The following is an 11,505-nucleotide window of genomic DNA, read 5'->3' as shown; positions in this document are numbered from 1 at the left end:
AAAAAAAAAAAAAAAAAAAAAAAAAAAAAAAAAAAAAAAAAATAAGAGTTATTTCAAGTTATTCCTTAATCTTCCTTTTTTATCTATATTTACTATGTTAGCTTTTAATTTTGTCAGCATGTATTCCAAATTTCTAATGGTTCTGCCCTCTACTGCTATGTGTATGTACTTTTCTCTATATTTAGTTTGTTTTTTTATTTTTATTTACTCTCTGTATTTACTCTGTTGCCTCCTAATTTTGTTTGGATGTATTCTAAATTTCTAATGGATCCCTGTTTCTAAATCTTTCCTTGTCAGTGTTTCTGTTAGCAAATTTTTTTGGTCATTCTATTTTTAATCTATTCACTTGGCTATTGATATAAATTTAATTTAATATTACTAATCTTACTTGATTTACTAGAATTGGTGTGATTTACCGGAATAGAATTATAAATTATTGACAATTGGTTTCTAACTCAAAGCTAAATCAATGTAATAATTTAACGAAGATCTAACTGTAAATGACTGTGATTTTGAAAAAAGAAATAGGATAAAAGAGAATGAAGATTTTATAAATACCTTATTGATCGGATGTATCTTCAATGTAAATATCTAGTGAATCTAACTAGCTAAAAGCCTTTCTCATTTTATTCCTCAAACAAATATGAGGATCAAATATGAGGATTGTTGTTTTTATGTTTCTTTTTGCTGTTACTTTCTGGCATAAGGATGGGTTGAGGAGAGATAATTGTGAGACGGGACGAGAGGTTAGTGGGAGGAGGGGAAAAGTTGTTTCTTCTTTTTTGTTTATTTATTATTATTATTATTATTTAACTATTTTTTAATAATTATTTCTATTTGTTTATTTGTATATTTTATTTATTTATTTATTTATTATTATTATTTGTAGTACAAGGAACTAGAACCTCTACCGTCACTCACGACCCTAAGTGCTTAGTCTACTTAAAACATCATGACCTAGGTCATCGTCTAGCCAACCTAACTCTAACGCCCTAGCTCTGTGCAAGTAAACACACTCCACAGGGAGAACACACAATGAAACACCTTAAGCTAACACATAGTGTATCATGCTCACATACAAGCAAACAAGTTCAACGGGGAGATACCATCCATCAATCACCCAGAGCACATATCACAATAGCCCATCATCCTTTCTAACAGAGTGGAAAGCATATAAAACAACACTCATCACAAATCTCATCATAGGGACATATTGGTAATTTCTTAAATCATGCATAACATACTCATCCATATTGTCTCACTCGTATTTTAGTCGTGCATATTCTCTTCCATATTTTAGTCATTTTTTCTTGTTAATTACTATATTGTTTTAAAATTTTATTATGGACATTTAAGTCTATACATTATTATTTTATTAGAAAAAAAATAGAGAAATTAAAGATTATCCCACACAACTTTTCTCTTTCCACCTTCAGTTTTAATATTTTTCTTTTTAATTTGTTGAACGAAAACATTCCCGAATCAAATTCTTTAATTGACATTTTAAATTAAATATAAAATTTTAATTAAGAAATTTGTTGAATTCATATATGGAATGTGAGTTTGGTTCTTTATTTTAAAATCCAAATATAGATGAAAATCGAGTTAAATTGACTGACACGATCCTCTAGACAAGACTATTCAACTTTTACTTAATTACATAGTATACTCTCAATTTAGAAGGTTATGGAAGGTGAGTTTGGTTCTTTATTTTAAAATCCAAATATAGATGAAAATCGAGTTAAATTGACTGGCACGACCCTCTAGACAAGACTATTCAACTTTTACTTAATTACATAGTATACTCTCAGTTTAGAAGGTTATGGAAGGTGAGTTTGGTTCTTTATTTTAAAATCCAAATATAGATGAAAATCGAGTTAAATTGATTGACACGACCCTCTAGACAAGACTATTCAACTTTTACTTAATTATATAGTATACTCTCAATTTAGAATGTTTTTCAATTCATTATGAACGTATATATATATATATATATATATATATATATATATATATATATATATATATATGAGACTTCAGGCTTAGAAGTTCATATCATATTCAAATGACTTCTCTTAAAACAAGTGTTTGCGTGCTTTTGGTTCTTTTCTATTGTAGTTTCAATGTCTTTGAAGCTACTGAATCTCTTGAAAGCCTATCTCCTGCACCAACTCACCACGACAGCCACCACAAAGCAGCCGCTCCAGGCCCGCATCATCATCATCATCACCGCCGCCACCACCACCATCACCACCATGCGCCTGCACAGTCCAAGTTCAATGTCATTGAATCTGCCGAATCTCATGGCAACCCTGTTATTGCACCAACTCATCATGATAGTCACGGTGCATCAAGCCCTCACCACCACCGCCATGGCCACCATCATGTAGCTGCTCTAAGCCCTCACCACCACCACCACCACCACCACCGGGGTCACCATCATGTGGCTGCTCCAAGCCCTCACCACCACCAGCCTACGCAATCCAAGTTCAATGTCATCGAATCTGTTGAATCTCATGGCAACCCTGTTGTTGCACCAACTCATCATGGCAGTCATCACCAAGTAGTTGCATCAAGCCCTCACCACGGCCACCATCACCACAGCCACCATCATGTAGATGCTCCAAGCATCCCTCACCATGCCCACCATGCCCACCATCATGTAGCTGCTCCAAGCATCCCTTACCATGCCCACCATGCCAACCATCATGTAGCTGCTCCAAGCATCCCTTACCATGCCCACCATGCCAACCATCATGTAGCTGCTCCAAGCATCCCTTACCATGCCCACCATGCCAACCATCATGTAGCTGCTCCAAGCATCCCTTACCATGCCCACCATGCCAACCATCATGTAGCTGCTCCAAGCATCCCTTACCATGCCCACCATGCCAACCATCATGTAGCTGCTCCAAGCATCCCTTACCATGCCCACCATGCCAACCATCATGTAGCTGCTCCAAGCATCCCTTACCATGCCCACCACAATGTAGCTGCCACCGTATAGTCACCAGAAGTCCCATTAACATCCATTGTATTGGACTTATTTTTCTTTTAAATAAACCTATGTCAGTTCAAGAAAAAAAATATCTAAAGTTCGTAAAAATTTTCATAACTTCAATATTCATAAGTGCAAATATGGTGAAAACACCGTTAAAAATAAAGTTTAAACATCTTCTAACAGCTAAATCAAACATGCAATTTCATCAATTATGGATTCCAAGCATTTTCTCTCTAGGACCTCTTCACAAGATTGGGTAAATATGATCTCCTAAAATAGAATGAACCAATTTTAGAACCAAACAATCACAAGTCATAATTTAAACGGAAATACTATCCTTAAATTCATAAATCATACCTTGGGTTCCTCCTCAATTATTGATAGATTTCGGTAATTCAAGAGTTTAGATCTATGAAGAATCATGTTTTGAGCCACTTCCGTGAAGGATTCCCAACCAAAAGTCGTCATGAACTCTGCAAATTTGAGTTTGAATCTTACTTTTAAACTTCCTCTTTCAAAAATCCTAGCCCCTCTTTTCTATTCCTTTTTCTAGGAAGGCTTGTACCTTGGTAGCCTCGGTTTTATAGAAAGGCTAAATTGGGTAAGAAAGGTTGAAGGCGTCACAATGGCCAACGATAGTAGTAGCTTTAACAATAGGGTTGAAAGTGCAAGTGTAATTGAGACAAGAAATCTGAGTATAACCTTTGGCAACAAGACGAGTCTTGAAATGCTCAACAGATCCATTGAGCAAATATTTAATGTTAAACACCCATTTAGAGCCCACAATGTTGGTGTTGCACGGGCGAAGAACCAAAATCTAAGTGCCATTTGTTGTAAAGCTCGAATTTCCTCATCCATAGCAGCAATCCAAACATGACTCTTAGCAGTGGATTTGAATTCTCTTGGCTCAACGAGTGCAAGAAGAGCAAAAAGAAGTCCAAATGAGCCCAAAACATCAAAAGTTGTTGGATAACGAGTTTTGAAAATATCAACTTTTGCTCGTGTGATCGTAGGATCAGAGCCCAAAGAAGAAGAGGAATCAGCAGCAAGTTCAATAAAGTGTGAATCAGAAGCCGAGAGTGGCAAAGAGGACCCTGCAAGAGAAGTATCAATTTGCACATACTCATCCACAAGGTCATAACAAATATCACATGGAGAGGATCTAGATCGAGGAATGTGCAATGAAGAAGGGGTAGGGGGATCGATATGGTAAATACGCGGCTCCAAAAAATTTGAAATATGAAAAGAGGAAAGAGACCTAGGGACAGCAGGAAAATGATGTTCATCGAATTGAACGTGACTGGTGATATATAGCCTAGTAGTGGTTGGATCAAGACAACCAAACCTTTTATGCATTTGAAACAATATAAGTTTCATTTTACCCTAACCCATACACCTTCTTGTCTACTTCGATACATTTGAACCTTTCGTCCAACTGAATCTGCTACATGCAAGTCATAACATCTCATTGATTATTGTATATTATTTTTTGAGATTTAATGACCTTACAGTCTATAGTCGATACCCCTCTCAGTTTCTATAGCCGATACCCCTCTCAGTTTCTATAGTCGATACCCCTTTCAGTTTATACTCGATAACTTCTCTATCATCGACTCTTGTAGTTGTTGTAGGTACCTTGATCTCAACTATATAAATTAACAATAAACTATATTATTGTTTTTAGAAAAGAAAAAAAAAAAGACAACGGATCGTGGCTAAAGACAGCACATAAATACACAAAGTGATTTAAATATGAAATATAGAAAAACCTTTAATTCAAATAAAGTTTTTCAACAACAAACAAAACACTTGATAGTTTGGAAATAAATTTCGAAAGAATACAAATACAAAATAAAGACTGGACTGACGCCCCGGGACAACTCATTCCTCTATGACAATCCCCGTCTCCATCACGCCCGCCCTTGATCGACGTCCCGCGCTCCTGAAAAAGAAAAACATAGCAAGGATGAGTATAAAAATTATACTCAGTAAGCCACCTACGTGTAGGCTCTCTTAGCATCCTAATTTAATAGGTTCCCATGGTTTCCTAATTTGGTTCTAGGAAATCTGGCTCTAATCCTAGTCCCTTGGAGCTTGTCCCCTTGGGTTTCACCGGTTCATCGTCCTTTCATTATACACCTAGAGGTTCATTTCGCCAAGCTGATATGGTCGGTATCTCTCTATGAGGCGCTACCTCTACATGGCTATCTGGGACTACATGATATCTAGCCTAGGGGTGTGCTGAATACCCTAAGCCCATATAGTACCCCTATGGGGGGCGCAACCCAACCCATTCCCATGCAGCTAATGGGCTGTACGACGTGGGGACACATTTCCCATGCGAAATGGCTAAGAGTTAATGGCTTGTCAGCTCAGTGTTTCAGCTCCGCGGCTTGGCTTGGCTCGACGACTCGGCTTAACGGCTTGGTATACAAAAAATATACCGATTCCTGGGTTTTCGACACTTCTGGAGTCATTCCTGTCCTTATTTTAGGCATTTGAGGTCAGTGTAACTCTTAATTTTAAACAAAGATCATGATAGGAACTTACCTTGATAGTTAGACATAAGGTTTGGTTGGGTTTCCTCATGAAAGGACGCTAAGTGTATATTGTGGTGTTATAGGAGGTAGTTGATGATGTTTATGCCATGACGTGCTACCCTGTATGCATGAGCTTGATTGACATGTCACGATTGTAATGAGAACTCCGCATGCCATGAATGTGATGACTAATGTGCTACGATATGCTTACTCAATGTTTAACCCAGTTATGCTATGTAATGCGGTGAGGGGATGAAACTTTTGTATGTATAATGTCATGGAGGTAAACCTTAGGGACCAAATGCAAGCTATGTGCTATGTACACGAGGTTACTTCCTGGTTATGTTAATGATGGTATGGACGCGTAAGTTCGATATTATGCTCGCTATGATATCATGCAGGCCCTCCTTTTTCGTGACGTCCGGTATTGTATGTCATACGTACCCGACCAAGCCAGGCCCAGGGAGTTCGCATGTGAACTCGCCTAGTGGGCCCACGATTACGTATGGGGGCCATGCGTGGGGAGCTACCATGCATCCACCCTGCCCGGACAAAGCAAGGGCCTAAGGCCATGGAAAGGAATGGAAGACAGGTCCCCCTCACGTTTTCTTTCTTTTGGTACTTGTGCTTATGTATGTGTGTTGTATGCGACCAACATGTGTTCTGAATGTATGTTGTATGCTTAACCCCAATAGTGGGGCGACTTACTGAGTATTTTATATAATAATCAAGCCACGTGCTACCCACATTTTCAGGTAAGGACAAGGCCCCCATGTACGGCTGACGGTGAACGCTGCGAAGGCCATGGAAGTCTTAGGGAGGGGTTGTAGTATCGTAGGCGTCTTGTTTGGACTCTTTTGAATGATAGTTAAATTGCAATTATTTCTCCTAGTTACATGTTGATTTATTTCTTACTTAGGTTGTCGCTATTGTTTTCTCCATATATGAACTACTTATAATAATGAACATGACGTCGCTATTGAGGTTGTCTTACATAAATTTTCGTACTTTGGTCATACGAGTGCAAGGTAACGTCGCTAATTAGGTTAGAGAAAATTAGAGGCGTTACATGAGGTCTCCAATATTTCTACTTTTATCATTAATGAATATAACCCCGCTATCATCTTTCATGCTTAACATATAATTTCTCATTTTTCGATCTACGTATCATACATAATCCTAACGGGGATACATTTCATTACATTTATCGTGATATCATATTCATAACGTGCTGCATACATACAATTTAGAAAACATAACATAACGCTCCATGCTTCAACATGTCATTTCATAACGTGCAATTCATACACCAATTACCTCAATGGTCACACAAAACAATCTAAACATAACATATCACATCACAATGTATCGTATCATAAACATGTCATATTGTAAACACTTCGTGGTCATATCGTTCCCTAACTTATCATAACCTTAACGTTCTTATACCTATCACAGTCATATCGTTACGTGAACCCAACAATATTGAACCATAAAATTTTTGGGTTGGGTTGGCTCCGGAATGGATAAGAGATTCATGGTTATGTTTTGGACGTTTCTTTTTTTTAATGTAGTTGTAATATTCTTCTCCAAGTCCACCGCCAGGAGATATTAGTTTGTTAGTTGATAATGTAGTTATGTCTGGCTCACATATCATTTATAACAGCTTTTGAGATAAGGTCTTTGGCTCATATATTATTTATAACCTATCAAAGTCAGTACCAGATATTATCCGCTTAGGCCCGTTACATACTGTTAATTGATTTAGCTAACTATTACTCAGAAGAGTTTAAAAAGGATCAATTTGGAAAACATAAAATTAACTAATTACTTCAGCAAAAATTAACTTTATTATGTTCAAATAGCTGACTTTCTTAAGGTAATAAAGGCATAAATCGTCGAATTCGACCTTTATTTTGTTGTATACAGTAATTCAAAAACAAAACATTCTTCTTGGTTTGAAGAGTTTCTTTCCTTAAACTATACAAAAAAATCATAATGATGTCACTGTTATATCCTTCAACTCATATAAATACATCAACCAATTAACGAAGATGATATTACAAACAAGAATGACACGAGTTAATTACTATTAGGAATAGAGAGAGAAAACTAGAAAGTTTAGAAGAATTGGGAGAAATCTCTCGTACTATTAAAGAATGAAATTGGCTATTACGTAGCGTTGCAGAATCAAATCCGATACGATTAAATCTGGTATGACTAAATCAAATCTAATTCAAATAACTAAATCAAATCTAATCCAAATAACTAAATTAAATCTAATCCTAACAATTCCTCCATTAAACTGAACACGAATAGTAATCCATTTATATCTACGACCTCATAATAGACTTCCACCCTTTGTTAACTTCATCAATTCCCATGTGCCATTTCTGTTTATGGCTCCAGATCCATGGCTTGCCTCCATTTCTAATACTTTAATGCGTCTTTAAATAAACGTGTCTTCAAGTTTACAGGTTCAGTAGTAGTAAACATGGCTGAGTGAGCTTCATCATCTTCTTTACAAAAAAAAAAACTTCTCCTATTGCATAGTCCCTCATCCAGACTGGTGGTTTCTTATTCCTCGTCTTATTCGAGTTAGGAGAGGTGGCTTTAGCCAAAGAGCCAGAGGAAATATTTTCCTCTACAGTATTTTCATCTGCCGCTTCTATGTCATAGAGTATGTAAGCTTTTGACTCTTAACTAACTCCCAGCAAAACATAACTCAAACTCTTATCAAATAGCTTAGTTCTCTGAGCTGCCTCCTCTTTTTGTCTCTGAATCAACTCGAGCTCACAATATTGTTCTTCTTCCTTCCGCTGCAGCTCCAGAGCTAATCGTCGCTGAGCTTTTTCTACCCTTCTTCTATTCTCTTCCAACATTTTATCTAGCTCTTCTCTCTCTTTCCGTGCTTGTTCTTCTTTTTGTCTTGTAGCAGTAAGAGCAACTTCTTTCTCTTTCTCAAGTTGCACATCAACATCATCAAACAACTTCTTGCTACCTTCCTCTATTCGCCTCTGTATTTCTAATTTAGTCTCTTCAGAGTTTAGCCTTTCTTCAACATTCTTCCGAATTAGTTCTTCCATCCTCATATCCTCCTAGCTGCATCTTCTTCTAACTTCTTCAACTCTACTTCATGCCTTTTCTTCTCTTCTTCCTCTTTCTTAAGCTTCTCTATGGAATGTTTCCAATAAGTGGATGCACGACTAGGACTGGAACTGTACGATTTGGGGAAAGGAGATAACGAGGAAGACCTACTTCTGCATCGACGGCTGATGGAACTTGAACGGCTGCTTCTCCTGGAACGAGTAGTGGAATGATAGGGGGAAGGACTTGGGTCCCTTCTGCTTCTCCGATTATGGCGATAGGAATTGGAGCCATGAGTGTACGACAGAGACCTTGAACCACTTCTCCCCATAAGTTTCAATTGAGTTTGAATGGCTGCTACAGACTGAGATATAGCATGCAGTACGAACATTCGATTCAAAGACATCTTTGTCTCCATGATTAAGCCTCTCTCAAGATGAAACACCTTGCATGTTCCATTTTGAAACAAAATGCTAAGCCCTTTTGCTTGCAATTTCCCAATACTCAGTAGATTGTTCTTCAGCTCAGGCACATAGAATACTCCTATGATTATCAGTATGATTCCATTCAATTATGATTGCTACATCTCGAGTCAAGGAACCACATATCTTCTCTATTGGCCTTATTCATATTCACGTAAGCCATCAGCAACATCTCTTCTTGAGTCTCTGCATAGTTTGCCTCCTTCTCCTTGCTTTTACATTCCCATTGAAAATGTCCTAGCCTGTGACAATTATAGCACTCTACTGTGGCCTTGCTGAAGGTTTGTCTGCCTCGTCCCCTTCCTCTGCCTCTAAAGCTTCCACGACCTTGACTCCTTCCTCCAGATTGGTCACCATGAGTGATCTTCAAAGCGTGTTCTTCTTCAACATGAGAACTCATGCGTTGTTCATGCACAAGCAGAATGCTTTGCAACTCATCAATAGTTAAAATGGTCGTATCGTTAGACTCTTCAATGGAACACACAATATAATCAAACTTAAGAGTCATAGATCTCATAATCTTTTCAACTACTTCAACATCTCCTTTCTTCTCATCATTTATTTTCATATTGTTGGCTATGCTAAGGGTCTGAGCAAAATACTCATTTACAGATTCTCCTGCCTTCATGTGAAGCATTTCAAACTCCTTCCGAAGAGCTTGCAAATGTGCACGTTTTACCCGTGTCGAACCTTGATATTTTTGCTTCATGGAATCCCATATGTTCTTTGTTGTATCCTTGTTGAGGATTGTCTCCAAGATCGAACGATCTAATGCTTGAAATAAATAATCTTTGCTTTCAAATCTTTCAACTTCTGATCTTCAATGTGCTTCTTCTGGGTATCCATGAAAACGATATCTTCTGTTGCTGCAGAAATCTCATTCTCCACCAAATCCCAGTACTCCTGGGAACGCAAAAGGTTTTCCATGAGCATCGCCCAATGATCATAGACCCATCAAATTTTGGAATTGCAGGCTGCACAAATGGACTCTCCATCGACATACTTTTATCATGACACACGTAGAAGACGGCTTCTTCTAGTTTTAACTAGTTTAGGGCATGGCACTGATACCAAATGTTAGGAACGGAGAGAGAAAACTAGAAACATTAGAAGAATTGGGAGAAATCTCTCGTATTATTGAAGAATGAAATTAGCTATTATATAGCGTTACAACATAATCAAATCGGATATGACTAAATTTGGTATGACTAAATAAAATCTAATTCAAATAACTAAATCAAATCTAATCCAAATAACTAAACCAAATCTAATCCCAACAATTACTTCATTGATGTTCTATCGCTCTTCATAATTTAGTCGTTATTTCCTAGCAAACCATGCAGTGTTTTAGCTCCTAAAACTTTTTCATCTTTTCCCGCTATTCTCATATTCGGTTATTATACTGTGGATACCGGAAATAACAACTTCATTCACACTATTTTTAAGGCTAATTACGCACCATACGGCAAAGATTTCCTGGATCATGTTGCTACGGGAAGGTTTAGTGATGGAAAACTCATCCCTCATATTTTAGCTTCTAAGTTAGGCATAAAAGAACTTGTTCCTTCGTTTATGATCCAGAACTTTCAGATGATGATGTCGAAACAGGTGTCAGTTTTGCGTCGGCTGGCTCGGGGTTTGACGATTTGACTTCTATGATATCCAATGTCATTCCTGTGATGAAGCAAATTGATCTTTTCAAAAACTACATTCAAAGGCTTCAAGGGATTGTGGGTGTGGACGAAAGTAGAAGGATTATTCGTAATGCTTTGGTTGTTATTAGTGCAGGAACTAATGACTTAAACATTAATTTCTACGACCTTCGGACAAGACAACTACAATACAATATTAGCGGTTACCAAGGTTTTATACAAAATAGACAACAAAGCTTGATTGAGGTAAATTATCTTAACATTAAAAACTTTCTAGTATGTGACATGTTTTCATTATTATTATTTTCAAACATAATTCTGATTGAAAATTACAGGAAATTTACCAACTTGGATGTCGTTATATAGTCGTCGCTGGCCTCCCTCCGATTGGTTGTTGATCGCATGTGGATATATATAATAAAATGATGTAAAATTCACAAGAATAAGTGCAAGTATACACTATCACAAGTAGCGAGTAATAAGTAAATTATCGATTCCACAGGGAACTATCTTTTTGGTTAATTTTATTGCTAGAAATTAAGAGAGTTTTTTTTTGTAACATTCAAATGGGTGTGGGTGATTTTAACTACTTAAACAAAACTAAAATAGAGTGTCATTGCCGTTGAAAAACAGAAAATGATGAGAAAATCAATTATAATGAGGAAGGTTCGACTAAGCGAGATTAAATAGATAAGTTGTTGAGTTTTGTGGTAGATTTTAGTTCGTTTTAATAGATTCCCAAG

General features: G+C 37.1%; 1 pseudogene; it reads left to right on the top strand.

Moving 5' to 3' along the window:
- The first annotated feature begins 9,954 nt into the window (after window positions 1–9,954).
- On the top strand, window positions 9,955–11,160 carry LOC111451575 (annotated as a pseudogene).
- The last annotated feature ends 345 nt before the right edge of the window (window positions 11,161–11,505 follow it).

Source organism: Cucurbita moschata, unplaced genomic scaffold, assembly GCF_002738365.1.
Source record: "Cucurbita moschata cultivar Rifu unplaced genomic scaffold, Cmos_1.0 Cmo_Scf00013, whole genome shotgun sequence".
NCBI classification, from domain to species: domain Eukaryota; kingdom Viridiplantae; phylum Streptophyta; class Magnoliopsida; order Cucurbitales; family Cucurbitaceae; genus Cucurbita; species Cucurbita moschata.
This window is presented reverse-complemented; position numbering and strand designations above follow the sequence as displayed.